The sequence below is a fragment of the Bubalus kerabau genome, chromosome 4 (assembly GCF_029407905.1).
Source record: "Bubalus kerabau isolate K-KA32 ecotype Philippines breed swamp buffalo chromosome 4, PCC_UOA_SB_1v2, whole genome shotgun sequence".
NCBI classification, from domain to species: Eukaryota; Metazoa; Chordata; class Mammalia; order Artiodactyla; family Bovidae; genus Bubalus; species Bubalus kerabau.
Genome location: NC_073627.1, coordinates 136,773,805 through 136,799,351, shown reverse-complemented (window position 1 = coordinate 136,799,351; position 25,547 = coordinate 136,773,805). Strand labels below are relative to the sequence as shown.

The following is a 25,547-nucleotide window of genomic DNA, read 5'->3' as shown; positions in this document are numbered from 1 at the left end:
AGCTCAGCAGAAGTGAGCTGACCAGCCAGTAGAGGGCAGCACATGTCTGGTTTCCAAGCCTGCCACCTGGAGAACTTGGAGGGGAGGCAGCCATGGCCTTGAGGTCTAGGGCTCGGACACCAAGGGTCACAGTCATTCAAGACCCACTTGACCGGCCACCTCCTGCTCCTTCTCTTGACAAGGCCTTGACCTCAAATCTCTAGGTCTTGGCACCACAAAATTGATGCAGAGGTTCCATTTTGGGGGGGGTTTGCTCTATGCCAGATTATTGGAGGTGGAGCCCCCCACACCAGGCCCTGGGACCAAAACCCAGTTCCTCTCCCTAAAGCATCTTTCTTAGATGAGATGACTCCTGAGTGCTGAGGACAGGAGCTCAGTCTCTCTGGCTCCACCTTCATCAGAGGGACCCTGTGTTCTGAATCTAACAAGGGTGTGTGGAGTGAGATACAAATCAGAATCAGAAAAGGGGGACAGGGTCAGTTGTGGCCCAGCTTTCCCCCATGGGGCTGCAAGATACTGTCTTAATCCTCCACCATCCTCCAGTCTCCTCCCTCCTCTTCTCTGGACTGACCTTGGTTTTGCTCCTGTTCAATTCCCCCATTCTTCCCTGTTATCACCAACCAGCACTGGGTAAGGTCACGTACTTCATTATGATCCTTCTTTACAAAGACTCCTATTCTCCATGTCAGTGCCCTTTGCCCTGACCTTTGACCCCTACCGCATCCCACCCCTTCAACACGGTCATATCCTATGGAGTTACCTGCTGAAGTTGACAACAGACTGATTCTCACGATGGGTCCAACACCATGGTGATTCCCGAGCCCACCCTCCCCGCCCCTGCAACCTCATCCCCAGCATGCTGAAGGCCTGCACCGTGCCCTCCAGAGTCAGTCAGTGGGGCCAGGACGTCCTCGGTCACAGCCGGTGACACTGCTTTCCTGAAAAGCATCGGAGTCAATTCTCCCACCTCGACCATTGCCTCATCCACATGGGGTCCCCTGCTTGGCTTTATAAGAATGAGAGCCATCCAGGGTCTTTTTCTGCTTTTCTTCTTTTGAGGGGACAGAGGCCACAATGTTTTTGTCGGTAGTGATTTTGTTCATTGTCTGCGTATTTTTGCAAAATTTACCCTCTCCCCATTAGAAGCTGTGCTGGCCAGCAGCGGGGGGAGGAGCCCAAAGGAGCATGGGATTGCTGTACTCAGGTCCCATCACCCTCTACTTTCTCTCCCCCTGTTCCAGTGTTTCCTTTTGTTTCCATCTCCAAACCTGAGCGGTAAAGGATGGGGGGAAAGAGAAGTTTCTCATTGCACCAAGAAGCACTGCTTCCAGGGCTGAAGCTCTGAAAAACCTCTGCCACCTTCTCAGGCCTGGTTGCCCACAGCCCCGGAAGCAATGCTGGCAGAGGGCAAGCCTTCTGCTTGCGGCTTCTGGCAACTGCACCACAGAGGTGGAAGCCTGGAGTTGGGCTCTGAAGGCTTAATTTCTACCCTGACTTTTCCAGTGAGGGTTTGAGTAGGCTCCACGTGGAAAGGCCCACAAAGCCTCTATAACCCTTCAAGTCCATAAATGGAGACGTGGGGCCAACAGAGGTAGGACCCTGCCTGCCCACTGCTGCTCCCTGGGAGGGGGCCGCCTGCGCAGACCAGGACACACAGCTTCCCAGCAGGAGAGTTTCCCCTTTGATGCTAGGGTTCTGCGACCCACAGACAAGATGCCACAGTCCTCAGCTCTCTCCCCGATGCCCGCCTCCAAGAGTTGTCTCCCGGCCAGCCATGGAATCAGGACCTCTGCACAGGGCCACTGCTCTGGTCCACGAGGCCAGGCTCCCTCCTCTCTGTGCTGAGCTATGTTGGCTGGTGAGGGCAGCTCCACGCAAAGGGTCCTGGTTATGCGAGTCCTCTGTCCCTGGGAGGTGGAAGGGGCGATGCGGAGGAGCAGAGGGGCAAAGACAAGTGGGGACAACAGCAGCAGGGTCAGAAGAGGGTGGCAGCATCTCAGACCACAGCCGAGGAGGAGGATGGGGACGCCGAGGAGGCGGCCGAAGAGGACGCAGAGGACGGACTATTCCAGAACAGCCAGCGCCGCTTGGGCTGCCGCTTCAGGTGCAGATAGTCCTCCTTCTCACGCTCCTTCCGGGCCCGCTGGTAGTGGTCTTCCTCCTTCAGGTACCAGACGGGTGGCCACCGGTGTTTCTCGAAATACTGCTGGTTTTCTGGGGCAGAACGGCAGTAGAGCTGGGTGAGGAAGACGCAGGAGGAGGGGCAGAGGGACTCCCAACCCTGCCCCGCTGCCATGGAACATGCCTCTGGTCTTCCTAGGCCCACATGCCAACCCCTGGGGACCAGAAGCGGAAGCCCTGCCTTCACTGAGCCCCCAAAGAGAGTCAGTTGCCCAAGGAGTGGAGCCGACAGTCCACACTGGGGAAAGGCATTTCCACTTGCGTTTTTCTTCAAAGGCAGAGGGAAGATCCTATCAAGGCTTGGAGAATAAAGCAGGCTGCAACAACGGATGAGGGAGAAACGGTGAGAAGAGCTGTGGGCAAGAAGATGCTCAGCCTGGCTGGGCCGACAGCAGGTGCAGCTGGCAGAGATGAGGTTCTGAGAGGGGAGGTGTGGGGGGTGGGGGTATGCAGGAGGTCAGATGGGAGGGAAGGCTAGGCTGAGGGGTTTGGACTTCTTCTAGAAGGTGTGGGGGCTCCACGAAAGTTTGGGACCAGGGAAGTGAGGCAGTTGGAGCTGTGCTTTAGAAAGAAAATGCTAGAAGGGTGACGAGGAGAGAGCAGGAGTGGGAGACCTGGTAGAGCACTAGTGGGGAGGAGGGTCACAGCAGAGCAGACGGTGCCCAGTGAAGACCAACTGGGGGAGGCCAGCCACACCTCTCCCTGGATCCCATGAATCCTGGACCCCTGGCTTCCTGTCAGGCCCCAGGACCTGAGACATCAATTAAGCAGAGACCAAGCTGCAGGGACCCCAGAGGATGCCCAGATCTGTGTTGTCCAAGCTGTGACTTGTGCCCATTCCTAGGTTATGAAATTAATGTCATGAGTCGTGAACACTATTAAAAACAACTGATGAATTTTTCAATATGTGTACTAGGTCACAAGATACAATGTAATTCTTGATAACCTAGAGGGGTGGGATGTGGGGATGGGAGGGAGGCTCAAGAGGCAGGGGATATATGTATAATTATGGCTGATTTGCATTGTTGTTTGGCAGAAACCAACCAACATTGTAAAAATTAACAAACAAACAAAAATGTTTTTCTTAATGTGGAGTTTGGTCCACAAACATCTAAAAAATATCACCTCTAGTCTGACTGTACCTGTGAAAAGCAGGAGCTCAGAGGGGCAGAGTGAATTGCCCAAGGTCTCTGGTGGGCCGGGGCGGGGGGGCCGCCCTCCACACCAGTGCTTTTTCCAGGACCCCCTCCGCTGGTCTGGGTGCATGTTTGCAGGCTACTCCCCACCCACAGGGGTCTTTGGCAGCCTCTGGGTGCCCTGGGTCAGAGGCTTGGACCCAAGGAGAGGGAGGCGACAAATGCCGCTGGGGATGCTCACCTGGGGACATGGCCTTCATGTCTCGGGGGAACTTGCGACACACATTGTTGTAGTTGGTGCAGATGTGGTGAAGACACCAGTCAGCCAACTGGTACGCACAGTGGAACTGGGAACAGACAGCAGCATGTCTGTGCTGGGACCTCTGGGCCAAGGTCTGCACACAGATGTCTACTTTTGCCTTCAGAGCCAGAGCTTTGGCGCAGGTGGGCAAAGGCCCTGAGTCACAAAGAACCCACCTCGAGAGGCAAGGCCACACAAAACCATGACGGAATGACATGGATTTGCTCCTTGGCCCCACCACCACCACCACCTCACCCGTGACCTGCCCCCAGCAGCCCCAGAAACCCACAGTCCTATGAGGTAGCCTCTTACTGGGTCTGCCCTCCTCAGATCTGACCCCTCATCCTCCATGCTGGACCAGAGCAGCCTGCATTAAGGTGCTGACAACTGGGCTTAGAGAGCTGGCCTCCCAGGCATATCTGCCATATTTTAACTTCATAAACTAATCTTTAGAATGTTTGGCACCCTGAGGGCTCGTAGGGGAGATTTTGCTTGCCTGTTTTGGGTGGCTCAGACAGTAAAGAATCTGCCCACAATGCAGGACACCTGGGTTCAATCCCTGGGTCAGCAGGATCCCCTTGAGGAGGAAATGGCAACCCACTTCAGTATTCTTGCCTGGAGAATCCCATAGACAGAGGAGCCTGGCAGGCTAAAGTGCACGGGGTTGCAGAGAGCCAGACATGACTGAGCAACTGACACTATCACTTGGGAAAATGGAGGAAGGAAGTCCCTCTTAGATGGAGAGTCCCCAGTGTGCCTTAAATGACCCCAGCAGGCAGCAACCACGTCTATACAGGGCTCTGGTTTCCCTCTCCGGCCCAACGGTTGCCTGAAGTCTCCGTCCCTTCCTGCCACAGCCAGCCTCTTCTCTTGGCATGTTGGGGTGAATCCTCTGGCCTGCAAGATAAGATGGGTCTGCCCACTGGGGGAACCAAGTCTGTCAATGGGTTTCCTTCCTACCCATCACCTCCCGAACCCTCCCCATTTGCTGCCAACAGGCAGAGCCCAGAGCTGAGAATGTTGGAGAGATTCCTTCCCTGCCATCCTACCTGAGCCAGTTCCAGGAACACAAGGACGTCCCCGTCGATGTCCACCATCATCTGAGTTGCTTCCATCAGCCCAGTCACTGTGTACTGCTCTGTGACACACACACAGCCAGGAATGGGCTGAAGAACCACAGGAGTGGACAGGCACTTGTTTATCCCCGCCCCGACCCCAGCAGGGGCCCACAGCAGGGCAAAGAGAGGTCCAGGGCAAGTCTCAACAGGCCAGGTAAGGCCACAGGAGATTTAAGTCGGCTCCTACCAGTGAGAAAACCAGGATTGGAGCAAGACTTTCCCACTGGAGAGGAGGTGGGAAGTGAAGGCGGAGACTAGAATAACCTATGAAGTTTTTTAAGCTACATATGTTGCAGCAAGGAGTTATACAGGTGGGGTGAAAGCCCCCACCCCTGAGAATCAGCCATTGATACTGATGGGAGGGGGTATTAAATCTCAAATTTGCTGAGAACTGTCGATTAGAACTAAGGATTAAATCAAGTTGTTCATTTTAATTTAAATTTTGTAACAAATTGTGTACTAACCTTGCATTTCATGTTAAGACCTTTCTAGGGAAGAAGTAAACACTTTGAGTTCTGAATTTTAACTGTATCAGTATAAACTGATAAAGTATTTTATCTTTAAAAGTAATATGTCTCAGCTGAGTCCATGGAAAAAGACCTAGAAAGAACAGCCATCCCAATAGCAAAAGCATTGCTAATGCAAATACTGTAGCCTTGAAATCCCATTTCCAACTACAGGAAGCCAAGACTTCTTAGAGAAATGGCTGATACCGGGTATGGGGCAGGAAATGTACACAATGAACCTGGCACATCTTGTCATTCCAGAGCATCAAAAGCTCCTCTAGAGACTCTGCAGCCAACTTGAGAAGACTTCTACAGGTTAAAGGAACAGCAGAGTATCTGAGTTTCCATAAAGCTAATTGCAATGATTTAAAACCGATAGCTGGAATCAAGATTGCCGGGAGAAACATCAGTAACCTCAGATATGCAGAGGACACCATCTTTATGGCAGAAAGCAAAGAACTAAAGAACCTCTTGATGAAAGTGAAAGAGGAGAGTGAAAAAGTTGGCTTAAAACTCAACATTCAGAAAACTAAGATCATGGCATCCGGTCCCATGACTTCATGGCAAATAGATGGGGAAACAATGGAAATACTGAGAGACTTTATTTTGGGGGGCTCCAAAATCACTGCAGATGGTGACTGATGCCGTGAAATTAAAAGATGCTTGCTCCTTGAAAGAAAAGCTATGACCAACCTAGACAGCATATTAAAAAGCAGAGACATTACTCTACCAACAAAAGTCCATCTAGTCAAAGCTATGGTTTTTCCAGTAGTCATGTATGGATGTGAGAGTTGGACTATAAAGAAGGCTGAGTGCTAAAGAATTGATGCTTTTGAATTGTGGTGTTAGAGAAGACTCTTGAGAGTCCCCTGGACTGCAAGGAGATCCAACCAGTCAATCTTAAAGGAAATCAGTCCTGAATATTCATTGGAAGGACGGATGCTGAACCTGAGACTCCAATACTTTGGCCACTTGATGTGAAGAACCCACTCATTTGAAAAGATCCTGATGCTGGGAAAGATTGAAGGCAGGAGAAGGGAACGACAGAGGACGAGATGGGTGGATGGCATCACTAACGTGATGGACATGAGTTTGAGTAGGCTTCAGGAGTTGGTGATGGACAGGGATGCCTGGCATGTTGCAGTCCATGGGGTCACAAAGAGTCAAACACGACTGAGCAAGTGACCTGAACTAAAAGCCAATAGAGTATGTTCAAGTCCAAAAATTCATAATCACATGTAATATTAATAACAAAAAATCAACTGGTCACTCTCAAAGGATGATAGGAAACAAATGTGTGTCTTGAAAACTGGTAAACAGGGACTTCCCTGATGGTCCAGTGGCTAAAACTCTACACTTCCAATGCAGGGGACCCAGGTTCAACCCCTGGTAAGGGAGCTAGATCCCACATGCCACAACTAAAGATCCTTCATGCCACCACTAAGACTCCACTGCAGCCAAATAAGTACATGAATATGAGAGAAAAGAAAAACAACTGGTAAATTAAAATGCCACATATTCACCTGCCTTTCCTACATGAACTATTCTACTGGGAAATCAAACTATAGGTGAGGGAAAGTTTCCCTCCTTTGGAAAGTATTCTAACAGATTAAAAAAGAAAAAAAAAGACCTGGAATATTACCATTTCACAACAGTTAATAAATAAATGGATCCAGGCAATAAAACTCAAAGGCTGCTAACACCACAAAAAGAGAGAAAAGCAGATGATCTATGTTTCTTGATGAAAAGCAGAAACAGCCTACAAAATGTAGTCTCACCAAAAGAAGACTGGATCTAATCTAGCCTCTAGACCTGAAGGCCAGTTGAAAGGAAGGAAACATGGTGGATACAGAAAGGCGATCAGTAAATAAATCTAGGTTCCCTGGATCAGAGGGTTTTTCCAACATATCGCAAGGGAAATTTCTGTTTTTGTTTTTAACAGACAAGGTACTTACAGATTAAAAAAAACCTTAAAAGATATACAAAAAGTAAAATCATGCTATAGTGTTTCAGGATGCACACTTGGATGACATAACTATGAAGAAGAGTAAGGAAAAGCTCTCATCAAATCTTAGCGCAATAGGCAGAACGGTTACTCTGGGGTGGGGAGGGCCTATGGTTGAGAGGGACAGACTGGGGGCTCCGGTGTGGCGAGCAAGGGCCACTTTGGTTTGTAATAATTTATTAAGATGAACACATATTACATGTTTTGTGCAATATTTAACATTTTAAAATTAAGCTTAAACTAATAACTTCATAGTAAGCTTATATCACAAAACATGTCACTTATTATACAACATTTGGCATTTTCCACTGTTCCTTGACAAGGTACATAGAAACGTATTTTTTAAAGATGATTTTTAGCGATTATGAAGCATTTCAAAGGAAAGGCCATTCAATGTTATTTTCTATAAGCCTTTCCATGCAGCAGTGAGAGGTAACATTTTTAATGGCTACCTTGCAAAATCCATCCACGTGTGCTTAACCAGTGTGCCTGTTTGACTTGTTTCTGATTGCTTGCTATGATGAAACAAACTTAAAGAAACACCTGAATACATTTTTTTTTCATTTGGGCCATTTCTTTGCAGCAAGTCTTTCAAAAGTTATTTAGTCTAAGAGTTTAGACTGTTTTCTGTGTTCTGGGAATGCTGTACCACTTTTTCAAATTGTTGCAGCTGTGATCTTATTTATTTTATTTACTTATTGGTGGCATCACTCAGCATGCGGGATCTTAGTTCTCTTACCAGGGATCGAACCTGTGCCCCCTTCAGTGGAAGTGCAGCCTTAACCACCAGACCACCAGGGAATTCTGCAGTTGAAATCTCTAGAAGCCTCTTACTCCCTGCCCTAAAGCCCTCAGTGTCCCCTGGCCTGCCTCTGCAGGCTCAGCTCTTAATATTTGATTCTGGTCAATCATTTCCACCTCTTCCAGGGACCAGGCGCCACTTTTCAACTCATTTATCATCATAGGATCGCTGCTTCCCTCATAGCCAAGTCCCAATCTTGATCATCTGCCAAGGGCCACAGCAGGTCTAACACCAGGTCCTTCCCTGAACCTCAGCTCAGTATCTGAGGCTTTGCTATCTGCCGCCGACCCACCCAAGGACATTAACCTGGACATCAATGCCAGTACAGGTACCAACACCAACATCAATGGAACGCACATGCTGACTCCAGCTCAGGAGCTCCACCTGTCGGCGGGCACCAAGGGCTCCAGACGGCTTCTCATCTGCACTGCACCATCTCTCCTCCTGCCCTGGCACCCCAAGTGCTGCTCCTTGTCTCCCTCCTGCCCCAGTCCCTGCTCCACCCAAGCCTCTGGGGTTGGTCCATCCTGAAACCTGAGCTCTAGCTCACAGGATCTTCCAGGAATCAAAGAATTAGGAGTGACCAACAATTAGGTCAATGTTTACTGTGTTTCTAGAAGAAGAAAGAGAAAGGGAAGGTGGAAGAGAAGAAGGAAATGAGAAAGGGGAAGAAAAACGAAAGGCAGAAGGAGGAGATGCAAGGGTAGGAATGAGGAATGGTGTTCTGTTCTTTTTGGCTTCTTAAGCTTGCCTGAGTGTGGCCAAGCTGAGAACCTCGAGCCCTGGCATCTACTGGTGCCCACTTGCTGCACCGCAATAACCTCTAGAGAGACCTATAAGGTGACCCCACCAAGCATCCCTCTCACACATTTCTTTACATCCATGTCCTCACCGCAACCCCAATATGCACAGATGTATCTCACGCTATGTTAACATATCCCCTTGGTGCTGGTGGCCTGTCCCCTAGGAGGAGACAGGTGAGAGAAGAAATCATGACTCCCAGGGGATCCCCTGACTCCTCCTCCTCCTCCCTGGAGGCTCCTCCCCTGGGCTTAGCTACCTGTGAGGGTGACCAAGTGCGGCAGGCAGAGGCGGTTGGCCAGGATGATGAGTTTCATGTTGTCCAGGTCGGGGCTGGAGGTGAACATGCCAGTGTACAGGTACTCCAGCATGGCCCACATGCAGCTTTTGCTTGTTTAAGGAAATACCACCTGTGAATGGGAAGGAATGGAGCAGGCTGCAGCAAGGTCCAGCTTTAGGGAAAGAGCAGCAGTTCCGAAGAACTCAGAAGGCTCTGGCCTGGACAGTTGGTCTCCCATAGACAGGCTGCCACCCCTCTGCGGTCCCTGGACCTGCTCAGAACCCCTCCTTCCCTAAAGGCTAATCTCCCACACCAACAGCCTGCAATGAACCCATCTGCTAAGCACCTGTGAGCAGGGCTCCAACAGCTTTTAAAAGGACCTGGACTCGCGTTAGCATCTTTCTGGTGTGGAGGAACCATGAAGGAGTCCTGCCGGTCACCTGCACCCAGCCCCACTCTATCCTTCAGGGAGCAGTGCAAGTGGGATGTGGATGAACAAAGCGAACACCAGCTGGTCTCTCTGGGCTGCTCGAAGCTACAGCTCTGGGCCTCTGGGATCTCTCCAGAGCGGGACCAACACAAAAACTGCTTTCTCATCAGCCGCCAGCCTCTCCAGGCTGCACTGGGAATTGGCTGGAACTTTACAGCTGCTTCTGTGGCTCTGAAGAGTTCCCATCTCACACTTTGCACATCTCAACCCACTCATGCTTCAGGGAGCAGAGGCAACTCAAACCTCGAACTCTCCTCTTCACCTCCCAAAAGGACTCCCTTTCCAGTGTGTGCTAAGTCGCTTAAGTCATGTCCGACTCTGTGCGACCCTATGGACTGTAGCCCGCCAGGCTCCTCTGTCCACGGGAATCTCCAGGTAAGAATACTGGAAAGGGGTGCCCTTCCCTCCTCCAAAGGATCTTCCAGACCCAGAAATCTTAGGAAATCCCTTCTCAGGGTTATAGGATGCTATGCTCTAACATTCTTTGTTCAGCTTTTCATTCAAGTGTTTGCTGAGCACTGACTAAGGGACCAGAGCTGAGAAGGGTACTCAGCAGAAATAAAAGACCTCATCCGCATACTCAAGGGAAACCTCAGATCAGCTGGAGAAACTTGGTGTGGACCCTTGGAACTTTAAGTAGATTCACAAAGGAGGACACTGTTAACTACAAGGCTGAGGGATGGACAGTCAGTGTCACAGTTCAGAGAAGGGCAGAAAGGAGATCAGACTTGAACGCCAGTCTTGATTTGGCTAGAACTCCCACTGACTCCTGATGTTTCCTCTTAGTAATTTTCTACCCACTGACTCCCACCCTACACCTTGACTATAAACCCCACTTGATCATGCTCAATTAAGAATTAAAACCACTTCTATACTGAGGTCTCTCTTCCCCTATTGCAATAGTTTCTGAATAAAAATCTGTTCTTACTGCTTTAAGAAACAAGTTTTTTCTCAACTATAGAGCTAGGATGTGACCATAATGGTCCATCTTGGTATATTGCAAAGTCCATGACTATAGGAGCCATCTCATAAACTTCTCTTGGGCCCATCACTTGGTGGTTTGTACAGAGTCAAGGCTGAAGGAAGTACTGTGAAGTAACAGATGCCTCAGATGGAAAGGGAGTAAACCTCTCTCCCTCCCAGCCGTTTCCATCCTAGCCTTACCTCCCTGGTGGAACTCTCCACAAGTGGCCCCCCAAACATGGCAGCCATCTAGTCACAGCTAGAAATCAACAGGGGCTTGTGGGCACTGATGGTGCCATCATCCAGGATGAAGGTCACATCTGTTGGGTGAGAGAAGATGCATCACGTGAAGATGGGGTGAAAGAATAGGGGACAACCAGCCCCACGGGTCGACACTGCTCCCAGATGACTGCTTCCTCCTGAAGCCACACTCTGTGAGCACCACATGACCACAATCTCAAGCTGGGGACTCTAGGTTTCAGGAGCAGAGCCACAGTATCTCCAGGACATCAGTGGCTGAGATGACTCAGAATGCTACTCGGACCAACCCAGATTCTGCAGAAAGAGCCTGGAGGGAAGTCCCCTGCCTTTGGGACACCAGCTCCTAAGCCTGTTTCATACCTGAGAAGGTGCCTTTGGCCAAGCACTCCTTAACCCGGTTGGTCTGGCGGACATGGAAGGCCTTGGTGATCTCCTGGTTCATGAAGGCCTCGTTGAGGATGTTGGCCACCATCAAGTGCAGATCAAAGACCTCAAGCAGCTCTGCGATGTGAGCGATGTGCATGAGGTCTCGCTCATTCTCGTCCAGCTCCCCTGTGTACAGGTACTTGAGAACAGCCCGGAACGGCCCTGGCTGGATGGAGTTGTCCATTTTCACCACCACCATCAGCCGGGATTTATAAGTCAGTGGCTCTTCTGTCATCTCTTCCTGGATGCTCACAAAGGCTCGGCTCCAGGAAGACAGCACTCGACCCCGCCCAGGCAGGTACCCTGTCCCATTGCCCCGTAAGATCCCGTCGCTGGTGGATGCCCGGAGCCCAACAGGCCCAGAGCCCCCGCCCTCCTCCACGCTCTCACACACGTCAAAGCTGGCTGCCCGGAGCAGGAAGTCCCAGCCATGGTGGTGGTGGTGGTGGTGTTGATCAGGGTGACCCCGGTGGTCCTCTGAGCGGGGACCCCCTGACTCCGAGGGTCCCCCAGCTCCCCCTCACTCAGGTCCATGAGGAACAGGTCGTAGAACTTGGAGGAGGATGTGGAGAGGTAGATCTTGTGGGCGAAGATGCGCACCCGCTCCTGAGGCACAAGGATGACATCTGCACACATCGGGTCCTCCAGGAGGTGGGCGGGGCACTCCTCACTGCTGGAGGGGGGGTCGGGCACCACAATGAGCAGGGGCGGCGGCCTGGGGGGCAGGAAAGGTGCCTGCAGCAGGGGCCGCTGCACATGGAGGAGGTGGGACTTCCAGAACTGCAGGTGCCGGCGGGAGATAAGCGCTGCCTGGATGGCGTTGTCGAAGACATTCTTGATACCGAACTGCGCCCACACTCGTCTCGTAGTAGGGGATACCCAGCTCCTTGGTCACCTCTCGGCCCTTCTCTGGGGGAAGGATCTCATTGGGCTTCATGGGCCTGGCACGTTCAAGAAGGGAAGCCAAATTCATGTCGGTGGTGGAGGGCTGGGGGGCAGGGAGATGCATTCCCCCGATCCTGTGTGTTTTTCACCTGACTGGGGGCGTCCCTGCTGAGGATCTGGGTCTAAGCCCCGTTCCTGCCCTGCTCATTTCCACTCCCTTTCTCCTCTGTTTGGCCAGATCCTACCATTCTTTCAAGGCTGACTTCTAAGCCCTTCTTCTTCCAGGAAGCCCTCCATGGTAGGTAGGCCTCTATGGCAGGCCTGGGTGATCTCCCCAGCTCAGAGTAGTGGGAGGGCTGACTGCCTCTCTGGCAATTAGCATGCTGGTTTTTAACATATTCACCTATCCAGTTCGTCTCCCAGCAAGATTATAAGCTCCTTTCATACAAAGATTACCTCTCCTTCTCCTTCTCTCCTCATGATGCTTAGCCCAGTATTGCCCACTCAGTGTGTAATAGATGGATGGATGGATGAAAGAATGATCATTCTAACTGGCCCCCTATGTGAATCTGCTTCAAATGGAGGGAGAGAAGTGAGGCTCTGTGCATTCTCTCAGGGCTGAGCAGAGAGTTGAGAGACACACAACCTCCCTCCACCCCCTCTTCCCCTTCCCCATCTGCCACCTTTCCCTCCCTAGGCACCAGGACTCCCTACCTAGCCAGGGTCTCCTGGCCCTATTGACAGCGTCCAGGTCAGCGTAACGCAGGTCCACCTGGCAGCCCACCAAGATGACAGGTGCTCGGGGGCAGAAGTGCTTGATTTCTGGGTACCACGTGGTCTTGACATGGTGGAGGGAGTTGGGGTTGGCAACGGAGAAGCACAGAACCACCACATCAGATCTGGGGGTGGGAGAGAGTGAGGTTATAGGCAAAAAAAGCTAGTGATAGGTTCCCTGCTGCTGGAACAAGGGAGAACACATACCCAACGGCACCCCTACACTGCAATCCCACAAGTGTCATATGGATCGGCTCACATGATCTTCCCCAAAACATTTAATCATAGCACCTCCTATTTCTATACCCCCAAGTTAGCACTTGAGAGCTTTCAAAGACTCTTGGGTTGACCTCACAGCTCTCTTGAGATTTAGACATCACCACTTTTACCATCTCATCTGAGAAAACTCATCTCAGAACAGCCTTCCTAATTGCTCAAAGTCCCAGCGTTACTGGTTAACAGGGGAGAACTGAAACCTGGCCTCCCGCCTGCAAAGCCGGCTCCCTGCCCAGCCCGGGCTGCCTTCCTGTCAAGGGTCTCCCAAGGCTGTTTTCTCCACTCCTTCCTCCCAGTTTCACAGAGTGAAATTCCTTTAACTCAGTTTCACAGAGTGTCCTCATACCTCGGGGAAAAACCCCACCCACTTGGCTCCCTGCAGGCAGCGGGGGCCTTCCCTACCTCCCATAAGCAAAGTGCTGGTCTTTGTGGTGGTCTCCGAAGGTATCCCAGAGGTGGAGAGACACGCTCACATTGTCCACCACGTCTCGGGAACGTTCTAGCATCTGGTGGGGGTGGGAGGGGGCGAGGTGGGACAGGGAGGGGGGGGAAGCGAAGGCAATGGTTCCTGGGGGCCCTGCATGCCAACTTGGGGTGGGGTTAGCTCACTCCTGGGTCCCACAGCATGGGGGCTGGAGGGACAACTAGTGTCTCCCTCTGTGTGTCCTAGAACACCTGAGTCCCCTAACAAGAGCTGGCCAGGACAGAAGAGACTCCAGAGGGCAGACAGTCACGGGAGTGATGCGATCTCCCAAGGAGCCCATCCTTGTTCCCAGCTGTACCTGCCATCAGATGTTTCCCAGCCTTGGGTCTTTGGGTATCATTAGCCAGCAGTTTCTTTTCTCCTGGCAGCTCTCATCTCTCCAAAGCACCACCCCTTTCCCAGCTCCAGGGCTTCCCATTACTGGGGTCTATGTTACACAAGATGCCCCAGGCTTCTGCTCAGACAAACACAAAAGGCTGGGGACTCCTCCCCTGGAGTGGGCTCCCTTCAGGCCTCTCCCAAGGATCTGTGCTCTTCAGCTGCCTCTACTCAACCTTTAAAGGGCTTCCGTGAGCTCAGCATAAGGCCCCTCTGGAGAGATCCCTGGGGAAGAAGCCCAGATGAGTGAGGCCATAGACTTGCAACCTTACCTCTTGGCATACCCGATACTGGTCAATGGCCCAAACCATGGGCACGTGGGTAGCAAGCAACTGGTACTGGGTGAGGGTGGCATTGCAGGCCCAGGCACAGATAAGCCTGGTCTTGCCCACAGCATTGTCCCCCACCACCACACACTTGATGGTCTCTACGTTTGGCCTTTCATAATCCATGTCAGAATCCATTAATTGGGACCTGAGGGAGAGAAGAGAAGCAGTCAAGACAACTTCGCACACCAGCCCCTGAGGGCCAGGGCCAGCAGCTCTTCTCTGCCGGGGCTGCCCCCTCTCTGAGCATTTGAGCAGAGAGCAGGACAAGGGAGTGGGTAGCTTTCCGGGCACAGGCTCCACATGGGCCCGAGGAGACAGGAGTCCCTTCAGGCTGAGAGGCACAGCTCCACTGGGTGAATCTCTGGTCTTCCTCCTGGTGTCTCCATCCTCCAGCAGCAGGGCTTCTGGTTGGGGAATGCCAGAGAGAGATCCCAAGGCGGAGTCTGCTCGGGGGCTGGTCCCCACTCTCCTGGGAAGAGAGGTGTCTGCCTAGGCAGCTCATTTATCATCTGCTCTCCTCCTCCAGCTTTGTCTTAATTTTATTTCCTCTTCAGGTCCCATTCCAGCTCATGTCTACACCCCTTCTCCACAGTATATGGTGATGTATTTTATAACTTAGAAAAATTCTGTATCCCTAAAACACGTAGTGTTTCTTTTGTGGGAAAAATATTTATGAATGAGATTGTATGATATTGTGGCAGGAGGTTGGGTGGAGGACAGTAGAGAAGTATCAGTGAGTATAAATTTCATATTTTGTACCCAGCACATAGCTCAACACTTAGATATTATTCCATTAAAAAAGAAAGAAAGAAATCACCTAGACCTGCATTCTGGTTTCATGTCTATTGGTAAAGAGCTGCAGGCACTCAGAGAGGCAGGTTTCCTCTCAGATTCCTCCTCTGTGAAGTAAAGGTTTCTACATTATGATCTTGAGTTTTTTTCCTAGCTCCTGCTTTCTGATTTTAAATGTAGTATCTCCTGTAAATGTGTGATTGCAGAGATCCTTTGGTTCTGGGGAGTCTGAAGAACAGAGTATCACCTAAACATCAGTGTGTCATGGCTGTGCTATTTCTATACTGATGCCCCAATATGTTTTTGGCCAGATACTGAAGCAGCCTAACTTCAGCCATAAAGTACAAACATTGCAGATATTTCAAACACTGCAATGCCTCTATGATGCACAATGCCCCATGTCATTTCTCCTGCTTATTGGCAATGCCTCATCATTGTTGTATAAATATGCATACCCTGTTGCATTCCCCATTTATTTCTAGTTCTCATTCCTATGATTTACAGCCATTAGGACTTGGCAAAAAGAGTAATGAGAAGGAAAATACATTATTCTTAGCCTGTGAGATTTACTAAAAGATGCTTACTCCTTGGAAGGAAAGTTATGACCAACCTAGACAGTGTATTAAAAAGCAGAGACATTACTTTGCCAACAAAGGTCCGTCGAGTCAAGGCTATGGTTATTCCAGTGGTCATGTATGGATGTGCGAGTTGGACTATAAAGAAAGCTGAGCGCCGAAGAATTGATGCTTTGAACTGTGGTGTTGGAGAAGACTCTTGAGAGTCCCATGGACTGCAAGGGGATCCAACCAATCTATCCTAAAGGAGATCAATCCTGGGTGTTCATTGGAAGGACTGATATTGAAGCTGAAACTCCAATACTTTGGCCACCTGATGCGAAGAACTGACTCATCTGAAAAGACCCTGATGCTTGGAAAGATCGAGGGCAGGAGGAGAAGGGGACAACAGAGGATGAGATGGTTGGATGGCATCACCGACTCAATGGACATGGGTTTGGGTGGACTCCGGCAGTTGGTGATGGACAGGGAGGCCTGGTGTGCTGAAGTTCATGGGGTCACAAAGAGTCAGACACAACTGAGCAACTGAACCGAACTGAACTGAACTGTGAGGTTTACAGAGGGAGAAGGCAGGCTTGTTAATATTCTGTTCAGGCACTGCTGTGTTATGGGAGACTTTCCCAATCTCTTTCTTTCCTCTTCCTTCCTTCCTGCTCTAGGCTGGATTAGGTGTCGCTCCTTATCCTTCTGTAACCTTGTGTTCCTATCATTTATTGTGCCAGATTGTTTGCTTTCATTTACTTTATTATTATTGGCTGCACTAGATCTCTGTTGTTGGGCGGGTGGGAGGTTTTCTGTCCTTATAGCAAGTGGGGGCTACTCTGCGTTGCAATGCATGAGCGTCTCACTGCGGTTAGGTGGCATCTCTGTTGCAGGGCACAGGCTCTAGGGGCATGGGCTTCAGTAGTTGCGGCTCCTGGGCTCTAGAGTGTAGGCTAAGTAGTTGTGGCACACGGGTGTAGTTGCTTAGAGGCACTTAGGATCTTCCCAGACCAGGGATCAAACTCATGTCCCCTGCATTGGCAGGTGGATTCTTTTCCACTGTACCACCAGCGAAGTCCCCCATGTTGTTTTCTAAGTTTCTGTTTTTGTGCCTGTATCTCTGACTAGCTGAAGTGCCGTCCTGTTAGGGACTGTGTTGTTAATTATGTTTGTTTCTAGCACAGTGCCTGGCATATCCGGAGGACTTTGTTGAATGAATAAATGAATGAATTTAATTGACCAAACTCTGAATAAAGAAACAATTTAATCAAATTGTTATCCTTTATTGCATAACAATATTTACCTGAATACAATGTATTAATACAATAGTTGAATCTTTGATCTGTTCGAATGACTGTTTGTTTCTTAGCTGTTTGGGGCCGAAATACCTCTAAATTTAATTGCCTCCATGTTCAGACTGAGAAGCTTGAGCAAAGAACAGGTGTGGGAAATCCCTTTTCTTTCTTCAAAGCACCCAGACCACAGAGGCTGTTGCTATCTACCTATTAACAACCACGACTCTTTAGAATGACTCAGTGACCATTTGTGATTCTGTTCAATTTCACTCCAAAGAATTGATCCCCGTTTATTTTTTTAATATTTACTTATTTGGCAGTGTTGGGTCTGAGCTGTGGCATGCAGGATCTTTTGTTGTGGCACCTGGGCTCAGTAGCTGCGGTTTAGTCACATGTGGGATCTTAGTTCTTTGATCAAGGATGAAACCCATATCCCCTGCATTGGAAGGCAGATTCTTAACCACTGGATCACCAGGCAATCCAAATGTATCACTTTTTCATCTCACTGTCTTCTCTTCCACTCTTTCCTTCTAAATTGTTCTATATTTCCAGTCCAGCATAAAAGTAACTTGGAAGCCATCATTTTGTCCTAACAAAGATCTGAAAAAGCAATAAATGAACAACTCTTAGACCCATCAGAGAACTGAGGTCAAAGGGCAAACTTCTATCACCAAAACTGGGGAAACAGATAAGCTACAGAGAATCACACTTGCTAGAGCAGACACCTGCAAGAGAAATCCTCCTTTGAAACCAGTATCAAAGTATCAAAAAACTATATGTGGATAAGTCTGAAAATTAAAAATACCAAAAAGGCCAGTCTTAGAAGGAATCCCTCGAAGTGAGGAGTTTTACTTCCAGGAGCTCTGCCAGGTTCTCACAGTGAAGATTAAAAAAAAAATCCTGTTGCTTCCCGAAGGGAGGAGGGGGACACTAGCAATTTGAAACAGGGTTTAGGAGAAACTTTTTTTTGGTGTTCTTTGGAAGGAATGATGCTAAAGCTGAAACTCCAGTACTTTGGCCACTTCATGCAAAGAGTCGACTCATTGGAAAAGACTCTGATGCTGGGAGGGATTGGGGGCAGGAGGAGAAGGGGACGACAGAGGATGAGATGGCTGGATGGCATCACCAACTCGATGTACATGAGTTTAGGTGAACTCCAGGAGTTGTGATGGACAGGGAGGCCTGGCGTGCTGCGATTCATGGGTTGGCAGAGTCGGACATGGCTGAGTGACTGAACTGAACTGAACTGTGGTTTTATTAACCATTCAAGTACAATAGGATCTGGGAGTGTTAGTCTCAGTTGTATCCGACACTTTGTGACCCCCATGGTCTGTAGCCCACCAGGCTCCTCTGTCCATGGGATTTCCCAGCAAGAATACTGGATTAGTTTGCCACGCCCTCCTCCAGGGGTTCTTCCCGACCTGGGGATCGAAACTGGGTTTCCCGCATTGCTGGCAGATATTTTACCGTCAAAGCCACCAGGGAAGTAGCATCCAGAAAGATATGGGCAAAATCAGGATTTCAAAGTTTCAGCATCTTAACAGTATGAAGGAAGTCCCTACATACGCTCCTCAAAAATGCTTTTCTGCATCTTTTGATATGAACAAACCATTTTCTTCTTTTGCTTGTTGATGTGGTGGATTATGCTGAATGATTTTCCGATATTAAACCAGTCTTGCATACCTGGGGTACATCCCACTTGGTCATGGTATATAATTCTTCTTATGCTTGATTAGATGTGCTAATGTTTTGTTGAGGATTTTTGCATGGACATTTGAAAGATATTAGTCTGTAGTTGTCTTTTCTTGTCATGTCTTTCGTTTTGATATTAGGGTAATGCAGGCCTCATAGAATGAGTTAGGAAATATTCCCTCTGCTTCTATTTTCTGGAAGAGACTGGAAAATTGGTAGAATTTCTTCTTTAAATGTTTGGTAGAACTCACCAGTGAGCCCATCTGGGCCTGGTACTTTCTGTTTGGGTATTTTATTCATTACTGATTTGATTTCTTTAACAGATATAGGCCTATTCAGATTGTCTATTTTTCTTAAGTTCTACCAAACGGATTTGGCCCATTTTATCAGGGTTATCAAATTCATAGACATAGTAGTAGCTCATAATATTACTTGATTATTCTGTCAACATCCCTGGGATTAGTTGTTATGGTCTCTGCTTCTTCCTTGAAATTTGTCATTTCTCTCTCTCTCTCCACCACCTCCCCCCACTTCTCTCTATCCCATGAACCTCATGGGAGATTTCTCAATTTTACTGATCTTTTCAAACATCCAGCTTTGGTCTGGTTGATATTCTTTATTGATTTCCTGTTTTCAGTTGTGTTGATTTTTATTCTGGTTTTTATTTGTTCTTTTCTTTCTCTTATTTTGAATTTAACTTGCTCTTCTTTTTGCTAGTTTTCTAAGATGAAATCTTAGACTATTGATTTTAGATCTTCCTTCCTTTCTCACATGTGCATTCATTGCTACAAAGTTGCCTCCATGCACTGCTTGTGCTGCAGCCCACAAAGTTTAATACATTTTATTTTTACTTCCATTTAGTTCAAAATATTCCATTTCTCTAAATCCTTTTTCATGTGACCATGTGTGATTGAGAAATTATTATTTAATTTCCAATATTTTAGGATTTTCCAGTTGTTTCTGTTATCGATTTCTATAGTTTTATTCCATTGTGGTTTGAGAGCAGACATTGTAAGATTTTTATTCTTTAAAACTTGGTAAGGAGTGTTTTATGGCCCAGATGTGATCTATCTTGGTGAATACTCCATGTCAGCTTGAAAAGAACATGTATTCTGTTGGTTTTGGATGAAGTAGACTATAGATGTCACAGATGCAGTTGACTGATGGTGTTGTTGAGCTCAACTAGGATCTTACTGATTTTCTGCTTGATGGATCTATCTGTTACTGATGGAGGCTATCGAAGTCTTTAGCTATAATAGAGGATTCTTTTATTTCTCCTTGCCTTTCTATCAATTTTTGCTTCATGTATATTTTGACACTCTGTTGTTAGGTGCATTCACATTAAAGATTGTTATGTCTTTGGAAAAATTATGCAGAATTGACTTTTTTTCTTTTTCATTGCATGTTGCCCCTCTGTAATCCTGATAATTTTCCTTACTCTGAAGTCTGCTTTGTCTGAAATTAATATAAGCATCCCACCTTTCTAGTTTTAGTGTTAGCATATTTTTCTCTACACTTTTACTGCTTGTCTGTATCTCCATTGCCTTTTTTTCCCCCAAACATCATGCAGTTGAGTGTTGTTTGTTTTTATCCACTTTGACAGTCCCTGCCTTTCAGTTGGGGTATTTCGACCACTGATGTTTTAATTATTATGTATATAGTTGAGTTATAAATCTAAAATATTTGTTACTGTTCTGTATTCATTGCCTTGTTGTTTGTTTCTTGTATTGACTTCCACTTTTTCTGGCTTCTGTGGGTTTAATTGAACACTTTATATGATTTCATTTTTAACCTCTGTTGGCATATAAGTTTTACTTCTTCTTTTTCTTTTTGTACTTTCTAAGTAGCTGTCCTTTGGTTTACAAAGGGCAACCAAGCCTGTGCACCAAAACTACTGAGCCCACCTGCTGCAACTAAGACAGTGCAGCCACATAAACAAATAACAAGAACTTAAAAATAAAACGAATCCAAGTCCTTTTTCTAATAACACTATCACTTCACAGGCAGTACAGGTACTCAACAGCAATGCCATCCCAATCCCTCCCTCCCATCCTTCATAATACTGCTTTCATTCATTTCACTTATCAAGAAGTTATCATCACTACATACATTTTGGCTAGTATCATTTGGAACAAATTATTATCTGTGGCATCAAATGGGCTTCTCTGTGGCTCAGACGGTAAAGACACCTGCAATGTAGGAGACCCGGGTTTGATTCCTGGGTTGGGAAGATTCCCTGGATACGGGAACGGCTACCCACTCCAGTATTCTTGCCTGGAGAATTCCATGGACAGAGGAGCCTGGTGGGCTACAGTCCATGGGGTCACAGAGAGTCATACACGACTGAGTGACTTCACTCCACAGGTTTTGTTGGACCAAACGAGAATAAGTAATCTTAGAATGTCATTTGTCTCTAATCTGGATTAAATAGTCAAACTTCATAGCAATATAATTAATATAGTTTTCACTGAAGAATCAGAAAGTGGTTTGTGGATATATTTACTAGTGGATAAGCTCCAGGATGACATTCTGGCTGTCCAGAGTCTAAAGAGTTACTGGTCCATAGTCGGTGTTCAATAAAGAACTGTTGAATATATAGAACTTCTTTCAAAAAACTAAGTACAAGATTTTAATTTGCCTTTTTAAAAAATTTGTCTTATTTTATTCCTTCTCTAAAGCTATTTTCTTTATGCAAATCTTAGTGTTTGACCTCTATCATTTCCTTTCTTTCTGGAAAAAAAAAACAAAACACCTTCCTAAAAGCATATCTTGCAAGGCCCAAGTTTCCTCAATTTTTGTTTGTCTGAGAAAGTTGTTACTTCTCTTTTACTTCTGAAGAACAATTTTCTTCCACAAAGAACCCTGGGTTGGTGGGATTTTCTTTCCTTTCACACTTTAAGTATTTTACCTCACTTTCTTCTTGGTTTTTTTTTTTTTACAATTCTTATTCTTCATCCTCTGCAGGAAAAATGCTTTTTCCTTCAGGATTTTTCTTTTTTAGAATTGAAATTCAGTTTATTCACAATCACTCATGAAACCATATAATTAAAAAAATATTTTAATTGGAGTATAATTGCTTTACGATGTTGTTAGTTTCTGCTGTACAACATCTTGAATCAGCTATCTATATATATGCATATATCCCCTCCCTCTTGAGCCTCAGGCCTCTTTTAAGATTCTCTTTTTTTTCTTTGGTATTTTGTAGCTTGGGTATGAGATGCCTATGCATAAATTTTTTTTTAACATTTTTCCTGCTTGGTGTTCTGCTTGTTTCCTACATATGTGGTTTGATGTCTATCATTTATTTTTGAAAATGTGAAGTCATTATTTCCTCGAATACTTCTTTTTCTTCTCTTTTCCTTTTCTTTCTGGTATTCCCCTTATGTTTATGTTACTTCCTTTTTAAATTGTCCCACAGTTCTTGAATATTCTGTTCTGCCCTTTTAATTCTTTTGTTTTCCCCTTTGTACTTAGGTTTCTAAGTTTCTGTTGACATTGATTCAAGCTCACTGATGCTTCCCCTTCCGCTGATTCTATTCATGAGCGCATGAAAAGCATCCTTTTTTTCTGTTACATTGTGGGGGTTTTTGTTACTAGAATTTCTTTTTAATTTTTTTCCTGAAGTGTCCATCTCCCTGCTTACATTTCCTATCTGTTCTTGCATGCTGCCCACTTTTCTATTAGAATCATTAGCATATTATGCCTAGTTGTTTTAAATTCCCGATGTGATCATTCCAACATCTCCACCATATCTGTGTCTCATTCTGGTGCTGGCTCTATCTCTTAAACCTCAATGAGTGTTTTTGGCTTTGGTCTTTTAGGATGCCATATAATTTTCTGCTTAAAGTTAGACATAATGTAACTGGTAAGGGAACTGAGCTAAGTAGGTGTTTAGGGTGAGGTTTTATTTATTTTTGTGATAGCGGTTGCTGTCAGAGACTAAAATTCCCTTGTTGTGCTTGTTTATCTATTCTCTGTTGTCTTTGGGTTTCCCTTTAGACTTCTTTGTCAATAAAGTATAATACCTTCTCTGTCGACTTTCCTGGTGGTTCAGACAGTAAAGAATCTGCCTGCAATGCAGGAGACCCAGGTTCAGTCCCTGGGTTGGGAAGATCCCCTACAGAAGGAAATGGCAACCCACTCCAGTATGTTTGTTCGGAGAATCCCATGGACAGAGGGATTTTAACATTTTCTGCTACCGATACTTCCCATTACATATCTCTTCCTTCCGGGTAAAGTTTATATCTTTTTACTGGTTCTCACCTCTAATTCATAATAGAATCTCTTTTGGGGAGCTTTAAAATATATGTTTGGCCTGTAGAAAAGTATTAAAATGAACAAAGTTAGGATATCTCAGCACAGAAGTGATAACTATAAAACAAGAACCAAAAGGAAATTTTAGAACTGAAAATCCCATTATCTGAAATTAAAAATTCACTTGAATGTTATTAACAGAGTTTGAACACTGCAGAAGACATAATGAGTGAACTTGAAGAGAGATTTGATAGATCTAAAGAGCATTCAATCTGAAGAGCAGAGGTTAAAAAAAAACTGAAAGAAAACAAGGAACAGAGTCTTGGTGACCTTCGGCACAACACCATGGAATATGTTTGGGATCGAAGACTGAAAAGAAATAACTGAACAAATGAGAAAAAAATGGCCGTAATTTTCTCAACTGTAGTACAAAACACCAATTTACAAATTCAAAAAGCTTAGAAAGCCCCAAAGAAAGATAAATATAAAGAAAACACCACCTGGGCACATCATAGTAACAAAGAGAAAATTTTGTGCATAAAAAACATTTTTTTTGCATTCAAAAGACCAATGAATGACCTGACGTAAACAATGGAGCTAAGAATTAACGTGGTGAAAGAACCCTGTTGACTCATTACTCATTTATACCCAGTGAAAATATTGTTAAAAAAACAAAGGCAAAATGAAAAAATTGTGGCAAATCATATATTCTGAATAAAGCTACAACAATGAATGTAACTAGAATAAACATGTCATTTATAAGGCTAAGATTCTCCAACTGGAAAAAAGCAAGCTGAAATTATAAGCTGTCTAAAACATGCTCAGTCAGTCATGTCCCACTCTTTGGGACCCATGGACTGAAAAGAAAAACCAATAATCTCAACCATTCCACTGAAAGTAACATCAAAAACATTTGGGAATGCATTTACAAAAGATGTATACAATCTGTACACAGAAAGCTTACCAAATGTTGTCAAGATTAAGTAAGAAAGGTCTAATATAAAACCATCTCATTGATTGCAAGACTCAATATTGTTAAAATGTTAATTCTTGTCAATCATCACTTTCAATGCAATATGGATTAAAATCCCAGCAGGACTTTTAAAATTATTTTATATAAAACATATCGAAACGCAAACAATTTCAAAGGAAAAAGAGAACAATTGGAGGACTTAAACTACCTGATTTCAACACTCACTATAAAGCTATGGTCATCAAGGCAACAGGCTTCCCAGGAGGCTTACTGGTGAAGAATCCGCCTGCCAGTGCAGGAGCAGCAGGAGACGCGGTTCCATCCCTGTGTCAGAAAAGCTTTTAGAGAAGCAAATGGCAACCCACTCCCGTATTCTTGCCTGGGAAATTCCACAGCCAGAGGAGTCTGGCGGACTCCAGTCCATGGGGTCGCTAAGAGTGGACCACGACTGAGCACACACACACACACACAATCAAGTAACGTGGTATTGGCACAGGACAGAAAATGAATAGACCCATGGAACACAATATAGAGTCCAGAAATGGAACATACAGATGGTCAATTGAATTTCAACAAAGGCAGAAATATTATTCAATGGGAAAAGAAAGTGTTTTCAATAAATGGTATTGGAACCGCTGGATAAACATATGGAGGAAAAAGGAATTTTAATTCCTACCACACCGGCCTCACAAAACGGATACAAAAGGGTGGAGCTGGAGGCTCCCGGTTCGTGTCTCCCCTGCCCAGTCCCCAGCCCACAGTCGCCCGTAGCTTTGTAGGACCTAGACTTGAGCCGCTTGAGCGCCTATGTTTCCGGACAGCTGGACGCGCCTGACCCACGTGGGGACCTCCTCCTCCTGGCCCGTTTGGTTTCATATGCCAATTAGCGTCCAGCAGTTCTGTTTCCCAAAGGCTTTAAAGAATCTACGGGGAAGAAAAATTTCCAAGAAAGGCTGAATGGAGTGGATTCCTCTAGCTTGCCTGACTGCAAGAGCAGTAGGGTCGAGAGGAGATGGTATGAAGTCCTGCGTGTGAAAGGCAGACGTTGACCCTGGCATTACTGCAACGCACAGGTAGTGATGGAGGACATCCGAAGCCTATTTGTGACCTGAATTCAGACCCACCGATGGCCGTCTCTGTGACCTTCATTCTGTCCACCCACCTGTTCATTGAGTATCTATTCCAGTCAGGCACCTGGCTACTAAGATGCTAAGAGCAAACCTCTGATTGAACAACTTTCCCCTGGGACAGAGCTGCCATGTGACTCTGGAGACAGTGATATCCCTCCCTGGCACCCACACTGTCAATGAGCCTGGGAGGAGCAGAAGCTGAGAGCGGTAGTCAGAGGACCAGAGGTAGCTCAGGAGGGTCGTTGCCCCTGAGAAGGGATCCGGTTCAAGAAGAACCTTTAATGCCAACTCTGCGTGCTTCGGCCTTCCCAGGTGGCTCCCTGGTAAAGAATCCGTCTGCCAATGCAAGAGATGCAGGAGAGGAGAGTTCCATCCCTGGATCGGGAAGATCCCTGGAGGAGGAAATGGCAACCTACTCCAGTATTCTTGTCTAGGAAAGCCCATGGACAGAGAAGGCT

General features: G+C 46.7%; 1 pseudogene; it reads right to left on the bottom strand.

Annotated features, from left to right (window-relative positions):
* Positions 1-1,035: 1,035 nt before the first annotated feature.
* LOC129650346 (rho-related BTB domain-containing protein 2-like) overlaps positions 1,036-25,547 on the bottom strand; it is a 150,215-nt pseudogene continuing 125,703 nt past the window's right edge.